General features: G+C 45.4%; 1 protein-coding gene across 4 annotated transcripts in view; it reads left to right on the top strand.

The window, feature by feature from the left end:
* Positions 1 to 15,590, top strand: part of Traf3 (TNF receptor associated factor 3) — a 131,314-nt gene that overhangs the window by 50,481 nt on the left and 65,243 nt on the right. For 3 of the 4 annotated variants that reach the window (XM_008825582.3, XM_008825583.3, XM_008825580.3), the window contains exon 2: positions 8,234 to 8,362. The exons of the other annotated variant lie outside the window; for it this stretch is intronic. The gene's annotated coding sequence lies outside the window, so the exon portion shown is untranslated. The remainder of the gene's footprint in view (positions 1 to 8,233; positions 8,363 to 15,590) is intronic. 4 annotated transcript variants of the gene reach the window in all.

Raw genomic sequence — 15,590 nt, 5'->3', positions numbered from 1 at the left:
TCCCTCCCTCCCATTCAAATGGGGCTTTTTGCTACTCTAACATTACCCCCTCTGAAGAGGTAACCCTAAAATATTTTAGGTATTAGATAAGAGCTCCCAAATATTTTTGCCATTTTTAGCCTTTGGAACGGAGTGTGCTGCTAAGAGGCCCAAGGACACTGTGAGTTTTAGCCAAGAAACAGGCTACTTTTCTTTGGGGTCTTTTTTTTTTTTCTTTTTTCTTTTTTCTTTTTTACTGTAACTGCCTAGCCGATTCTTACCTCCTATTCTTATCACACCATCCTCTGAAAGAGGTTACCCAAATTGCTGGTAGGGAATTGGGATGCAGACCGCTCTGGCTTCTTCCATGCTGAACAGGAACACAGGGTGAGGTAATTGGTGTACCCCCTTCAGTGGGTCTATCTAAAAGACTCCCAAATTGTATAACTCTTATCTGTAGAGAGAAAAGAAAGTCCTTGGCTGCTCAATAGGAGATGTGAGGGAGAAGTAAAGGCAAGAGTAGTTAGCATTACAAGTTTTAGACAGAGAACCAGAAAAAACTCAGAACAGGGCAAATTTCAAATGTTCATATCAGAGTTCTTGGGATTTCTTGACGAGAGCTTCCAAAAGCATCCCTCTATTGGGTTCCACCTCATTTTTCTTTTGTCTGCCAAGGCTGGACTCGAGTGTGATAGTTCAGGATATGCTTTCAGGTATTTTGATAACTGTTGAAGCGGTTAGAATCAGTGTCATTTGCCTCTCAAAGGCTTCTAGAAAGGGAGAGAAAATAAATTTGTCCATCATTTTAGAACAATAGCTGTTTGTCTCCCTTAGCTACAGGTGGGCACTACAGTATTGCAGACCAAGATTTGAAGTCTTACATCTGAGCACCACTTTTTGATTAGGAACAAAATCATCAATGAGAAATAATTGTCTAAATAACTTTTTGTGTAGACTTAAGGCTAATGTCTGGGAAGTGTAATCCCTTGAACTCTTAAAAGAAATATACCTGACGATTTTACTCTTTGGTAATACTTTGCTTTTGGGTGTTTAAGACCATAGAGTTGGCCCAAATAAATCAATTTATTTTTACACTTAAGGTCGTTTGAGGATCTGTTCTCAGGGGTCACATGGGTTTGGGAGGCTCCCCTGGCTCCTTTATTTTACCAGTTCCATCTATGTGAAGATAAGTCAAAGGTCCTGCTGGACCGTATCTGGAAGCATGGATGAGATGTTTCCTCTGAGTTGACCCTCCTCTTTGTAGACTGGACACTGGTTCAAGTCCATCTTGTGGGGTCTCTATGGCCTCCCTTATCAAGAGGACAGGTGACTCACCATAGTTACAGGACATTTTGTGATGTTCCATAGTCCCCTGGAACTTAGTCTGCCTTGGAGGGCAAGGGGCAAAAACTGTCCTTTAAGTCCCTCTGACCAGATTAGTATAGGCCTCAAAGTATGGCTGTTAAACATCCAATAAGGTTAGTTCCACCAGTCTGGTACTTTTTTAAAAAAATATTTTATTTATTTCCATTTTATGTGTATGCATGTATTGCTTGCATGTAGGTAAGTGCACCCATGTTATTCAGTGCCAGTGGAAGTCAGAAGAGGCCGTTGGATCCCCTGGGACTGGAACCATGGATGGCTGCGAGCTGTCATGTGGGTGCTGGGATTCGAACCTGGGTCTTCTGCAAGACCAATCAGTGTTCCCAACCACTGAGCCATCTCTCCAGCCCCCAGTCTGGTACTTTTAATTACCATGTGCTATGTAGATAAAGCTTGGGTAAAAAAAACAGATATTCTCAGATAAACCTTGAGTAGATATATAGTTTGTTTCTTAAACTAGTTGACTAAACTATGACCTTAGAAATTTTTAGATTATGTGTATATTATTTTTGTCTCATCCTTTATAGATCACAACAAACCTACACAGACCTTCATCACTTGCCTAGCTTTCTCATTTTTTCTATTTTGGAAAATATCTCCATCCCCATATCCTTTTAACATCTTACATCCTCATTTCTTTTTTTTTTTTTAAATAATTATGAGACATAATAGCATAAACAAATTAATTTTCCATCTGTTGTGAGAATTCTTTTCCCGGGATACTAAGCAGTGCTTATTCCCTTTTAAGGTTTTAGTGTTGGGAGCCAATGTTTGATTAAAGTTTTACTAGGGAACCAATGAATTTACTGAGCTTACTGAGATAACTGAGGGGTTGCTGAGGTGTATGTATGACCTGAGGGTATGCACACTGGAAAGCCTTTACCCAGCATGGGTCGAGCCTTCTCTTCCTAGTCTTCCCCAGATTGTATACTTTAGCCCTGCCCAAATCCAGGAGACCATGTGTGATTAGGGCCAAATTACATACAATTGACTGGGAAGAGTGGCTGGATTCTCTGGTGAGGGTCCAATGACCCTGCTTGGTCCTACTTTAATGAATGAGCACAATGTGTCAACCTGCTTTCTTATACAACACAGGACAATCTGCCCAGGGGTGGCACCGCCCACAGTGGGCTGGGCCTTCCCATGTCACTCAGCATTCAAGAAAATGCTCCACAGACCAGTCCAATGGAGGAAATTCCCCAGTTGAGGCTCCCTCTATCCAGGTGTGTCAGGTTGACACTGAAGTGTCCAGCAGTCTCTGTCCTAGACAAGGTGCCTGGGATTCCAAGGGGGAGAAGTTGCTTGAGGAGTCCATACCCAAGTGCTAAGGGCCCTTTCTGTTCTGCCTGTAGTGAGGACCAGAGCAGTCCAGGGGCTGTTCTTGAACTAGGGTCATGCCACATCAGCATCAGACAGAGCTGGTGTGAAAGTCACTGCTCCAGCACTGTTGACACATGTTACTTCTCTGTTGGAGTCCTGCAGTCTGTAGAGTGGAGATTGCAGGAAGCCGCCTCCACAGACTGTGGAGCACCTGGTGCCCGCGCAGTAAACTTTCCCAGCTTAGGCCTTATAGTAGTCAAAGTGGAAAGGTGACCTGAAGGGTTCACAGTGAGTGCTGCTTCTCCTGCACCAGCACTGGGGGCAGCTTGTGCCACTATCAGCCTCTTTCCATCAGCACGTTCTGTCCACTGACCAGCTGCTGTCCCCAGGAGCCTCAAGAATCTTAGTGCTAGAGAGATGACTCAGCAGTTAAGACCACTAGCTGCTTTGTAGAGGACCTGGGTTCAGTTCCCAGCACCCACATGGCAGCTCACAACTGCTTGTAACTCCAGCTCTAGGGGATCCAGCACTCTCTTCTGGATTCCTTAGGCACCTGCCTGCATGTGGTGTACTTACCTACACACAAGCAAAACACTCATACACGTAAAATTTAAAAATTAAGACCATGGTCAGTCCTGTCCCTCTAGCACCCTGCTGGGAAAGAACACTTAGGTCAGAGCACAGCGTCAGCTGCATCAGGCCCAGGGGTACTGGCTTAGCCAGTCCACTGGGGAGTCGAGTCGCTGTGCTGCAGCTGTCTTCAGATGGTGAGATTGAGACTGCACAGAGCACAGCCTTGACCCTGGACTCAGAGGGTCCAGTTCTGCTGGAACTGCTGTGGGGAGTGCCCAGACTGGCACCTAAAGTAGCCCAGCAGCATGTGGTAAAAGTTCCGGGCTTTTTGGCTGTTCTGGTGAGCCAGAAACATGATGATGGCAAAAGAAGCCCCTCATTCTGCCTCTCTGCTCATTTACTATGAGCTGTGAGATTCTTCCCAGTCAGGAAGGATTCACCAGTGAGTCTAATGAGGAGTTAGGTGTCCTAAAAGTGATGCAGAGCTCTCGGGCCACAGGGCACAGCTCTGTAATGGTCCACTGTTGACCAAAATTACGCAGTGGGACTGTATTCACTTACATCAGTTCTAGTTACTTTCTCTTGCTGTGACCCCCCCCCCAAAAAAAAAAACTGACCAAAACCAACTAGGGTAAGAAAGGGTTTATTTTATCCTTCATGTCCCAGGTCACAGTTCATCACTGAGGGAAGTCAGGGTAGGAACTGGAGGCAGGAGCTGGAGCACAGGCCTTGGAGGAACTCTGCTTGCTGGCTTGCTCCCCCAACCTGACCTGTGCTCAGCCTGCTTTCTTATACACCACAGGCCCACCTGCCCAGGGGTGGCACCACCCACAGTGGGCTGGACCCTCCCACATCACTCAACAATCAAGAAGATGCCCCTCAGACATGGCCACAGACCGATCCAATGGAGGCAATTCCTTAACTGAGGTGGTTTCTGCCCAGATGTGTCAAGTTAAGTACTGAATCTATCTAGGACAACATCTTACCTTGAAAAAGAGATGGAAGCTGGGTGTGGTGGCGCACGCCTTTGATCCAGGCACTCAGAGGCAGAGGCAGGTGAATGTCAAGGCCACCCTGGTCTACATAGTGAGTTTTAGACCAGCTGGGGCTCCAGAGAGACCCTGTCTCAAAAAGACAGAGAGAGCCAGAAGGTTGGAAAATTTTCTTAAAAGTTTTCCATAAGGCTATCCATCCCAGGCCTGTGAGACCACCATCATCTTTCCCAGTTAATATCAGCAAACCTTGTGGATGCCTGTAAAAGCAGCAGATGGCTGATTAACAGGTGGCCTCTGGAAGCCAGGGTCTGGGTTTCAATCCTGACTTCCCAATTGGGCCATAATTTATGACCCTTGTGCCTCAGTTTTCCTGTCTGTCAGGTGGAGATGATATGAGAAGCTCCCTCACAGGGAACAAGTGAACTCTGTGTGTGATTGACTATGTATTTTGTGTGAAGCAGCCAGAATAGTAATGCTTTAGACACACAGGTACATCTCACTTGGGGCAAAGTGTGGTAACTCTTGGGGATGAGAGGAACCCAGAGGAAGGGGACTTGCTGGGTATGGGAAAGGAGTTAATGAAGATTTTCTGTAGAAGGTCGCAGAACCTTTGTTGTGAAATACGGTTACGTAGACAGGGAATACAAAGAAGGGGTGTTTCACCAAGAATGTGAGGCCTGTAGGGAGGCTGCAGGGCCTCTGAATCTCTGCTGAGGAGTGCCCAGCAGAGCCCCTGATTTGTTGATTCATTTGTTCAGTCCTTTACTGCTCTTTAGTGTTAGGCTGGGCAGTAGACAGTAGAACAAAGCACATCTGAGCAGAAGCTACAGACAGGAATTTCTCCCAGGGGTCGGTCATCAGAATCACCAGAAGCCAGCTGTTACCTGCTGAGGGCAGTGTGATGGGATTGCATGACACAGAGCCACCTGCCAGGTTCACGTTCTGGCCCTGCTACTTAATCCCCATGAGCCTTGGGCAAGTGTGTGCCTGGGATACCAGATAGTAGACTATCATGTCAGCTGTGGGTGCGTAGGGTGATGTGACAGGCGCTTAGGCCCTGATGGAATGGAGCACGTGCACTCTTGCTGAGGACGCAGTCACACAGGGTTGTGCGCAGCTGTCTGGAGCATGCGTCCTCATTCTTCCCTTTTCCCAGACCGGCCCATTCCTTCAGGTCCATCAAAGGTTCCTTCCTTCTAGGACCCACCCTGTCTGGATCCCTAGAATTGCTCTTGTTCTCCCTCCCGTGGAGTGCTGGCTCTGTCCTTAGTGCGTTCTCACTGGAGGGTGCACCACCACGATGGTGACTCTCATCCCTTTCCTCATAGCAAATGGTTAGTGTTCATCACATGTATCCAAAACCATGAATGATTGAAAGATGAAGGTCATTTAGCAAGCTGATACGATTTTGAGTCTTTCTGAATTTGATTATATGCTCAATGGTTGAATGTTTCAAGTGCTCTGAGCACATAGTGGTTTTTACCGTACTAGGAAGGTAGCTGGGTCTCCAGGTGAATGCTGCCTTCACAGGAAGTAGATACGCTTGTTGTGGTTGCATTTTTCTGTAATAAAAGTCATGGCTTGTTCCCAGACCACCTCAGCTGGCTCTGGAAGCTGTTGTCCAGTGGGTGCGGGGCCCTCGCAGGAACGTGCGCTAACGCGGTCAGTAACGCATGTCTCATTCATCTTAGCACGCTTTCCTGGCTCAGTCCATTGTCCCAGTTGTGTACCCCAGTATCAGCCTCAAGCCAGGTGGGCTTTAGGAAACAGGTTGGAAATCCAGAAATACCCCCAGGAGTTTATAGCATATTTTTAAAAAAAGATCCTTAAAAAAACAATCTCTGTGGCTCCAAAGGCAGCTCCCTCTGCCGAGTCTTTCCCCAGTGCTTTCGCTCTGAGGTTGGTAGTTTTCAGAAAGACTGCAATGCAGCGGCTAGCAAAGTCCCTGCTAAGCTGGAAAGCACCCGAGGGGGAGTTCCTTGCTCCCCTTCTTCACACTGCTGCCTGTGAGCTGGAGGGTTAGATGATGGGGATAGGACTCCCCAGGACTTGGCAGTTCGTGATTAGCATGCAGGCAGTTTTGTGAATGCCATGGCCAGCACAGGCTTGTCCTGCAGCTCTGAGTTTCTGGTGCAGTGGGCTTTCCTGGGAATGTGAAATTGAAGATGCCTTTGCAGCTTGTGTCCAGTGATTTGGTTTTCATGTATGTGTTCTGACGGTGGATTATACAAAGGTAAGGGACTTGAAAATCATCCATGTATGTATATTTTAACTGTTTGTCAATCTCCAGAGTCAAAGTAAGTGATTACGATTTGACTAGCTCTCATCTGAATCAGAAATAAAACTTTGTATCTTGTTAATGGCAGTTTTGACATTTGAAGAATTATCTTATTTAGTATGGACAAATGAATTAGTGAGGATGGTCTTTGAAGAGATGGGCTTTTCCTTTGGCTTTCTAAACATATTTGAATTTAAGAGATGTAGATACAAATTATAATATATTTGTTTCTTTTAAACTATGACAATTTCATTAATCTGTCACAGAGCATTTCATTTTTGTACCTTCTTAGCCATATGACAGTAGATGATGAAGTCCAGTTTCCTTCATTCTTATTTTGCCCTTGGATGAGCATTTTCTCAGATGTGGAGCTTGGTGCTTATCTGTGGGGTGAGCTGTCCTTGGGGTGAGCTGGGTAGGACCCCAGCTGTTCCTTGTACTTCGCTTAGAGGGAGGCTAAGAGTCTCAGAGTGGTTTTGCTGTGAATTGGTGGCCCCAAACTGTTTAAATGCATTATGGGTAGTAAATTTACATGTCCAACACCAAGAAATATAATGTCAAGGTTACCATGGTAACTGCATGTGTTCGGGAAAGCTTGTGAATGGATTCTGAACCTCCTGGCATTTTAAGTGAGATTTTTTTCCAGCTGAGAGCCTGCATTCATGATTAGTGTAAATAAATTTGGCTTTCTGTGGGAAGCACACCCTCTCTCTCTGCTTACCAGAGTTGGCTGCTTGGCTCAGCTTTTTCTCTGGTGATATCTACCTTGTCTCTTGGTTCCTGACCAGGCTATGGTTGAGAGTGTTTCCAGCCTCAGGGTGGGAGCTGTCTCACCACCACAGGGAGTGGGCTCTGTAAGATGGGGCTGGCAGTGGTTGACACCACCAAAATGTACATGTATTGGTGTGGTCTTGGTGGAGCTTTCTGTCATCTGAAGAGCTGCTTTCCAGAGAGCATCCAAGGCTCCAGAGAGCCTGACTTGCTAGGAGACTTCCTTGCTAGTGTTCAGGAAGTTGTGATAGAGCCATATTTAAAAGATGAAGCTTGCCAAGCATGTTGGCGCACGCCTGTAGTCCCAGCACTCGGGAGGCAGAGGCAGGCAGATCTCTGTGAGTTCCAGGACAGCCTGGTCTACATAATGAGTTCCAGGACAGCTGGGGCTACAGGGAGACCCTGTCTCAAAAAGACCAGAGGGGGAAAAAAAAAGGTGAAGCTTATGGAAGTGATAAAGGAGGGCTTGTTATCTTCATTGTTGAAGAATTGTTGGAAATATTTATAGCCTAGTTTCATCAAAATCAGTCCCACTGTGCATTTAAACATATTGAGATGGTCTTGTTTATAGCCCAGATAGGCTTGAACTTATTATGTATTCTTGGTTGGCAAACCTGGAACTCTGGATTCTCCATTTCAGACTCTCAAGTGCTGAGATTACCACCTATATTCTGAAGTGTGTGTGTGTGTGTGTGTGTGTGTGTGTGTGTGTGTGTGTGTTTTGAGACATGGTCTCACTGTATAGTCCAGGCTACCTTGAATTCACTGTGTAGCCCAGGAAGACTCTCTCTCTTAGTTAATTAGCATTCAGCTCACATGGTGTAATTTTTAATCTGAAGGTAGACTAGTCTTCAAGGCACTCAGTGGGTTTATCTGTGTTTATCCATAGGTCTCGTTTAGAATCTTTGTCTAATTCAATCCCTTTATTTTACAGATGAGGAAACTGAGGCCCAAAGAAATTACGCCACTTGGTTGAGGTCCCAGAGCAGATCAGAACCAGATCTAGGATCAGAACCCTGGCTCCTGGCTCTCTTCCCCTGAGACTCACTTTCCTGACGACAAGGTTTGCTTTCATGTAATAGTTTCTGTTTTCTTTTGTCAAAAGGAGGCCTTGATAATTGCAGGTCTCTAATTTAGAGCACTCAGATTTAAATTTTTAAAAGTTCCACCTTCTTTCTTGGGTCATTTATTGAGCTGGGTGTGCTGGAGGTATATATCCCTGGAAGCAGAACAGGTATAACATCTGGAGGTGAGCCACCTGCTATGATGAGAGAGCCTTCCAGGGTGTCCAGATCCTGCACTGAAGGGCTGGGGAGATGCTCTGTCACCACACAAGCATGAGGACCTGAGTTTGGATGCTCAGAACCCATGTGAAAAAGCACGGGGGTAGGGGTGGGCACAAGGGGATCCCTGGAACTTGCTGGCCAAGTCAGCAAGCTCCAGGTTCAGTAGGAGACCCTGTTTAAAAAATCAAGTAGACTGCCATGGTGGTACACGACTTTAATCCCAGAGGCAGGTGGATCTCTGTGAGAATGAGGCCAGCTTGGTCTGCATGGTGAGTTCCAGGGCAGTTGGGGCTATAGGGAAACCCATCTCATAAAACAAAAACCAAACAAAAAGGTAGAGTGATAGAAGATGCTGATGTCAACCTCTGGACTCCAAATTCATGTGAACACATGTGCAAAGTATACCCATATGTGCACACACAGGAATACATACAAATTTTTGGTTCAGCACATGCTCAGGTGTACCTTTGTGTGCATAAACACATGAGTACAGACAGAACACTGTACTCAATCGAGGCCGTGATACTGCACTTAGTAGGGCAGGATGACGGTGAGAGTAGGCTCAACCTGTAGGTTACAGCTTTTTGTCACAAGTAACCAGGGGTTATCTTTTCAACAGTTGAAATGTAGATCAATTTTCTAGTCAGATTATGGCTAACCCTTGTTTTTAGTTTTCTCGTGTTCAGAAAAGATTGAGATGTTAGGGGTTGGAGAGATGGCTCAGCAGTTAAGAGCATTGACTGCTCTTGCAGAGGACCTGGGTTTGAATCCCAGCACCCACATGGTAGCTAACAGCCATCTGTAACTCTAGTTCCAGGGTATCCAGTACCTTCTTCTGACCTCTGTGGGCATTGCACAACACAAGTGCGCTTACACACACACACAGGCAATACACTTATACACATAAATAAAATATTTTAAAAGATTGAGATTTTAGTGCAGCTCACTTAGGGTGACAGATTTCCTTCTTCTCCTTCTCCTTTTCTTCTCTCTTTCCTTCACATGCTGTTACCCACTGGGCCATATCACTGGTCCAAACTTTATTTTTCAATAATAGATATATTTTTAAAAGATTTTATTTTTGAATTATGTGTATGTGAACAACAACAACAAAGCTGGGCATTGGTGGCACACACCTTTAATCTCAGCACTTAGGCAGAGGCAGGCTGATCTCTGTGAGGTTGAGGCCAGCCTGATCTGCATAGTGACTTCCAGGCCAACTGGGGCTACAGGGAGACCCTGTCTCAAAGAATAACAACAAAAAACATATGTGTGTAGGTGTGTGCACGAGTGTAGGTGTCCACGGAGACCAGAAGAGGGCATCGGTCCAGTCCTTGAAGCTGGAGATAGAGATAGTTGTGACCCACCTGATGTATGTGCTGGGAACTGAACTTGGGTCTTCTGCAAGAACAGCACATATTCTTAACTGTGCCATCTCTCCAGCCCCAGTAACAGAGTTTGTGCACCATGAGCGCTTGTTCCACAGTGTCATGTCATTCATGAACTGTCTACAAACCCTCCTGTTTAATTGAGACCACTTTCACCAACCTAAAATGATAGGCTGTTAGTTAAAAGTGAAAGATTACCATCATGGTGCGTTTTGTTGGTCTGTGGTCCTTTATGCCGTGGGCCCATCAGGCACGAATTCAAACTAAAGAGCAGAGGTGGTGATCAGAGCCTGAAGTTGGCTCTGACTGCAGCACTGCTCCTATGAATGAGTTTGTGTTGGGCTCTGTGAGAGGGGAGCTGTAAACTGGGTGTTTGGAGGGGGAGGTCACGTTGATGATGGGACGGAGGCCAAACTACAGGTAGAAAGGACATCTGTGGCAGATGTTCAAGGGTTTGGAGCAGTGACTGATTTTATGTGTATGACGTACCTACATAGTCTTCCCTCACCGTGTGTGCATGTACTTAAACTCCTTCCTGCCCTCCGTGGGTGGTATGCGACCTTTTAGTCCAGAACATGCACATTTAAAAGGTCGCATCATGGGCTGATGAAAAGTCGTGGTCCAAAGAGAAAAGGCCTGGTCCTGGCTACACCAGGGTCAGCACGATTTTTCTGTAAAAGACCAAGAAATATGCTTGGGAGTCAGTTCTTTGTGTCAGCTCCTGTGAGACTGGCTCTAACCATGTTTTACATCAAAAAGGAATTCAGTAACATAATCTTACTAAAATCATTCTTTTGTTTAGAGGAAGAAAACATATTAAGAATAGTTTCTTGATTTGTCAAAAAGAGATGAAATTCAGTTAAATGGACAATAAACCACATTTAGATCAGCCTTACATGTGTTACAGAATGACATTTCACAAGCAAATTCATTGATCACACATTTTAATCAACCCTTAGATTGGGGAATACATCCTTTTTTACTCTCTGCGGTAGCCTCTGCTAGGCTGAAGGATGTCTGCTTTCCATAGGGTAAGAAAGGTCATAAGGGCCACAGGGGACATTCCAGATGATGCAGCAGGTAAAGGTATTTGCTGCCAAGCCTGACTACCCAAGTTCAGTTACTGCAGCCTACCTGAGAGAACCCAGTTCCCACAGATCGTCCTCTGACCCCCAGATGTGCACTGTGGCATATGGGTGCACACACATGCATGTGCGAACACACACAAAATAATTTCTTTTTTGCTTTTTCTTTTTTGTTGTTGTCAGACAAGGTCTCACTATGTAGCCCTGGCTGGCCTGCAACTTGCTAGGTAGACCAGGCTGGCTTCACTCTCATAGAGATTCGCCTGCCTCTGCCTCCCCAGTGCTAGGATTAAAGACATGCACGACCATGCCCAGTGTAAAAAAAAATTTTAACTTTAAATTTTAAAAGTTTTCAGTAAGCTGGGCATGGTGGTGCATGCCTGTAGTTTCAGCACTTGGGAGGCAGAGGCAGGAGGATAGCCATGAGTTTGAGGTTAGCCTGGACTTCAAAGTGAGAAACTGTCTCAAAACAAAAATAAAAACAACAACAAAAAATTCCTGGGTATGGTGGATCAGACTTGCAGCTAGCAGTTAGGAGGTTGAGGCAGGAGGATTACCAAGAGTTAAGGACCAGCCTGAACTACATAGTGAGTTTCAAGCTGGCCTGGGCTATAGAGTGAGACTGTGTCTCAAAAAAAGAAATTAAAACCTAAAGAACTGAGAAAACCATGTTCTGGTTGCCCAAGCTGGCCTCAAACTTTTGATCATTGTGCTTCTGCTCCTGCCTAAGAAACTGTCTTGTTTTTGTTTTGATGCTTAGGTTTAGTGATCAGTGTACATTGGTGTAGATGTGAAATTGAACAAAAGGCCCTGATCTGATAGCAGTGCACTGAGGGGACTCGGTGAGGCTCATCCGATGGGCCGAGGGGACTCGGTGAGGCTCATCTGTTCAGGTTCTGCTCAGCTTCTTCATGCAGCATTTCCTCCTCCCAAGCACAGGGCAGGACCCTCTGAGTGGGGAGGGTCTTAGGACCTACTGTCAGATGAGATTTTATGTGGGGTAGAGGTTTAGAGTAATATTTTTAGTTTGTGTCACCTGCCTTGGGGAAGAGGACTTCTGAAAAGGCAGGGGAGGGAAGATCAGAGACTCGTTGCTTTTGAGGATGGTTCTGCTGCCCTGGCCTGCGTCTTTCAGTTCAGAGTGCTCAGCATACCAGAACATCAGACTTCCGGCTGTCATTTTCTGAACACCAACATTTGAATAAATTCTATCATGGCATTGAAACCATATCCCTGTGCTTAGCAGCTGACTTAAAATGTTTTGAAAGAGAGGGTTAGCATGAGGTTCAGGTTGCCACCTGTGAAAAGTTACTGTGATGTTCCAGACTGTGGAAGCTGGTTGAGCGCAGACCCTTCGGTGTGACCGTCTCTCCATCCCCTCTGCCCAGAGCCGCGATGGGACTGTTTGCTTCCAGTCCCAGCTATGGTTCCTGCAGAATACAGGAGGCAGGCTTGGCGCATCTTCTCTCAGAGTTCTCTGCAGCTCCTGGGACATTGTTTTCCCTTTTCTTCTGCCTGAGATTCTGAAGATTTCTAATAGTGTTAAGATCAGCATAGTCCATGGACTTACCATAACTTCCATCTTTATTTTATTTATTTTTTGTTTTCATTTTATGTGTATGAGTCTATTGCCTGCATGTATGTGAGTGCACCTGTGTCATGAAGTGCCTTGGAGGTCAGAAGAGGGCTTCGGATTCCCCTGGAATTGAGTTAAGGATGGTTCGTAGCCACCATATGGGTGCTGGGAATCGAACCCAGGTCCTCTGCAAGAGCAGTCAGTGCTCTTAACTGCTGAGCTATCTCTCCAGCCCCACTTCCATCTTCAAACCTTGTAAAACAACCGTTTCCTGCTTTCATATTCCCTCATCCAAAAATACTGTTAGTACTATTAACTTAGAATGGGTTATTTTTTGGGGGAAAGCCCCAGCAATTGGGAGGCAGAGGCAGGCGGATCTCTGTGAGTTCAAGGCCAGCTTGGTCTACATAGTGAGTTCCAGGACAGCTGGGGTTACAGGGAGACCCTGTCTCAAAAAGACCAAGAAAAGAAAAATTTTTTATTTTAATTTATGTGTATGAGTATGTTGGCTACATGTGTGTAAGTGCACCTAGTTGTGCAGTGCCCATGGAGGTCAGAAAAGGGCTTCAGATCCCCTGTAACTGGAGCTGTGAATGGTTATTAGCTGCCATGTAGGTGCTGGGAACTGAACCTGGGTCCTCTGAAAGAGCAGCCAGTGCTCTTAACCACTGAGCCACTTCTCCAGCCCTAAACTGATGTTTGATACTAAGCTACTTTTAAGTATTTGATTTTTCTTACTCCATTTATCTGTTTGTATACTTTTTTTTTTCTTTTTTTTTTTTTTTTTGGTATTTTTGAGACAGGGTCTCCCTGTACTCCCAGCTGTCCTAGAACTCACCATGTAGACCACACTGGCCTTGAACTCACACAGATCCGCCTGTCTTTGCCTCCTGAGTGCTGGGATTAAAGGCGTGCACCACCACGCCCAGCACTGTTTGTATAATTTTAAAATCAAATATAAGAATTACAGAAAATGGTTAATTTCTGTTTATTCTCTGTAGCATAAATGTTGGCTCCTTAGGGAGATCTTCCTTATAGCGCCATGCATAGGAATCACTGCTCCGTGCACTGTGCACCTCCCACATGTAAGAATTGGGCTGTGTCCCCTACTTAGCCTGTCAGCTGCTGAATGCAGGACCTCTGCCTTCATCTTCTCCTTCAGAGTGCCCACAAAATGAACACTCAGATATGTTAGGGTGGTCAAGTGGTCTGTGTTGACCCTTTCCTTTTAGGACTTGGTCAGAGGCTTACAGATTCAGCCAAGGTATCTCTTTTTCATGACCAACTTTACTAGTTTTTCAAATTATTTTTTACTTCTACTTTTTCCCTCCTCCAGGGAATAGGATGCCACTAAGAATAAGTGACTTGCTGTCTTGAGTGGGTTTTACCTGTTACTCTTCCCTTGCGTTTGCATTCAAGTATCGAAATGGAGAGGATGAGCTAGTTTTGAAAACCTGTCCCAGAGCGTTGGCATTCTGATTTACAGGCAATTCTCTTGAAGTTTTGTTTTCCTCTGAGTGGGCCAAAGGTGTTTGCATTCAAAAAACAGTGGGTTCTGGGTTCCTGCTGGTGTCTGGCTTCTTGCCAGACTGCACATGAAGGGTAGGGCTGACCTGGGCCTGTGCGAGTGGGGCAGTTCCCTTTGTCCCTGTCTGTCTTCAGCAGTCTGTGCACTGGGTCTCTCCTAGAGCTGCTCAGCACCCTGTCTAACCCATAGTCAAAGCTCTTCCTCCATGTTTTTCCAACAAAGTTTATTAATGTGGCTATTTTATTCGTATAAGGAATGTTAACAGATTGTTTTATCTATACAATATTAATTCGGTGGCAGCCTAAGAAATTGGGTGTTGTGTACCAAACCTCTGTTTAAATTCACTGTTTATTGCAGTGAATTATAGCTATATTGAGCAATAGCCAACATTGTGGAGTAGAGTTTATTTAAAGGGCCAGTTAAATAGTTCTTATTTTATTACTTTTTAATTATGGGTGTCTGTGTGTGTTTGTGCATGTGAGTGTAGTACTGGGATTACAGGCCACTGTGAACTGCCAGATGTGGGTGCTAGAAATTGAACTCAGGTTAAGAGCAGTGCACGTTCTTGGCCACTAAGGCATCTCTCCAGCCCCTGAAGGGTCAGTTAGATTAAAAATTCAGGGTAACCTGGAAAGGTTTTATACTTTTGTATATCTTTAAACTAAAATAATTTGACAGTTGGAAGCCATGTCAGAAAATTTGTGCTAGTGGATAGCAGTAGAGGTCTGTTTGATTATGAAGTAGACGGGATATTTAAAGTGTTTTACTTGGTATCTTCAATTTTCAGTGCACTCTTCTCTAACTAGAAGCACTCCTGCCCTCTTCTGTTTTAGGAGCAACATAAGTATATGGGATGGGGGTGTGTAGCATGATTTCAGGGGGGGTAGACTTACCACAGTACCAGGAGTAGGTACAAAAGCTCCCCATTGCTGTCGCTGCCTACACAGCCTTCTTCCAAGAACAGCCTCAGGCGGCGCCGGGCAGCCTGCTTGCTGTTTCATCTTGTCTGGCTCTTCTCTCCTCCCGCCTAAATGCCTTGGAGAATAACTGTCCAGTGTGAATTGAACAGTTCTGTGTGTGTGCATGTGTCTGTGTGTGTGTGTGTGTACACGTGTGTGTGGTGAATACGGTGGTACCTTATGTTTGGAAGCACTGAATCTGGAGCTTACTGGTTCAACATCACTGGCTGGCCAGCGAGCTTAAGGTGCCTTCCTTTCTCCACCTGCTGAGTGCCAGGGTAAAAGGCACGGGCCACTGTGCCCAGCTTTTTTGTGTGGGCACTGGGGAATAAACTAAGGTCCTCATACTTGTGGTGCAAGCCCATTATTGACTGAGCCATCTCCCTGGTCTCTAGACCAGTATATTTGAAAACATCTTTGCACTGTGCCTTAGAAATGAAATAAATGATGTAGAGGTTATGTGGAAATT

The sequence above is a fragment of the Nannospalax galili genome, unplaced genomic scaffold (genome assembly GCF_000622305.1).
Source record: "Nannospalax galili isolate Female #2095 unplaced genomic scaffold, S.galili_v1.0 scaffold188, whole genome shotgun sequence".
Taxonomy (NCBI): domain Eukaryota; kingdom Metazoa; phylum Chordata; class Mammalia; order Rodentia; family Spalacidae; genus Nannospalax; species Nannospalax galili.
Note: the sequence above shows the minus strand (reverse complement) of the source record. Positions and strands in the feature narration are given on the sequence as shown.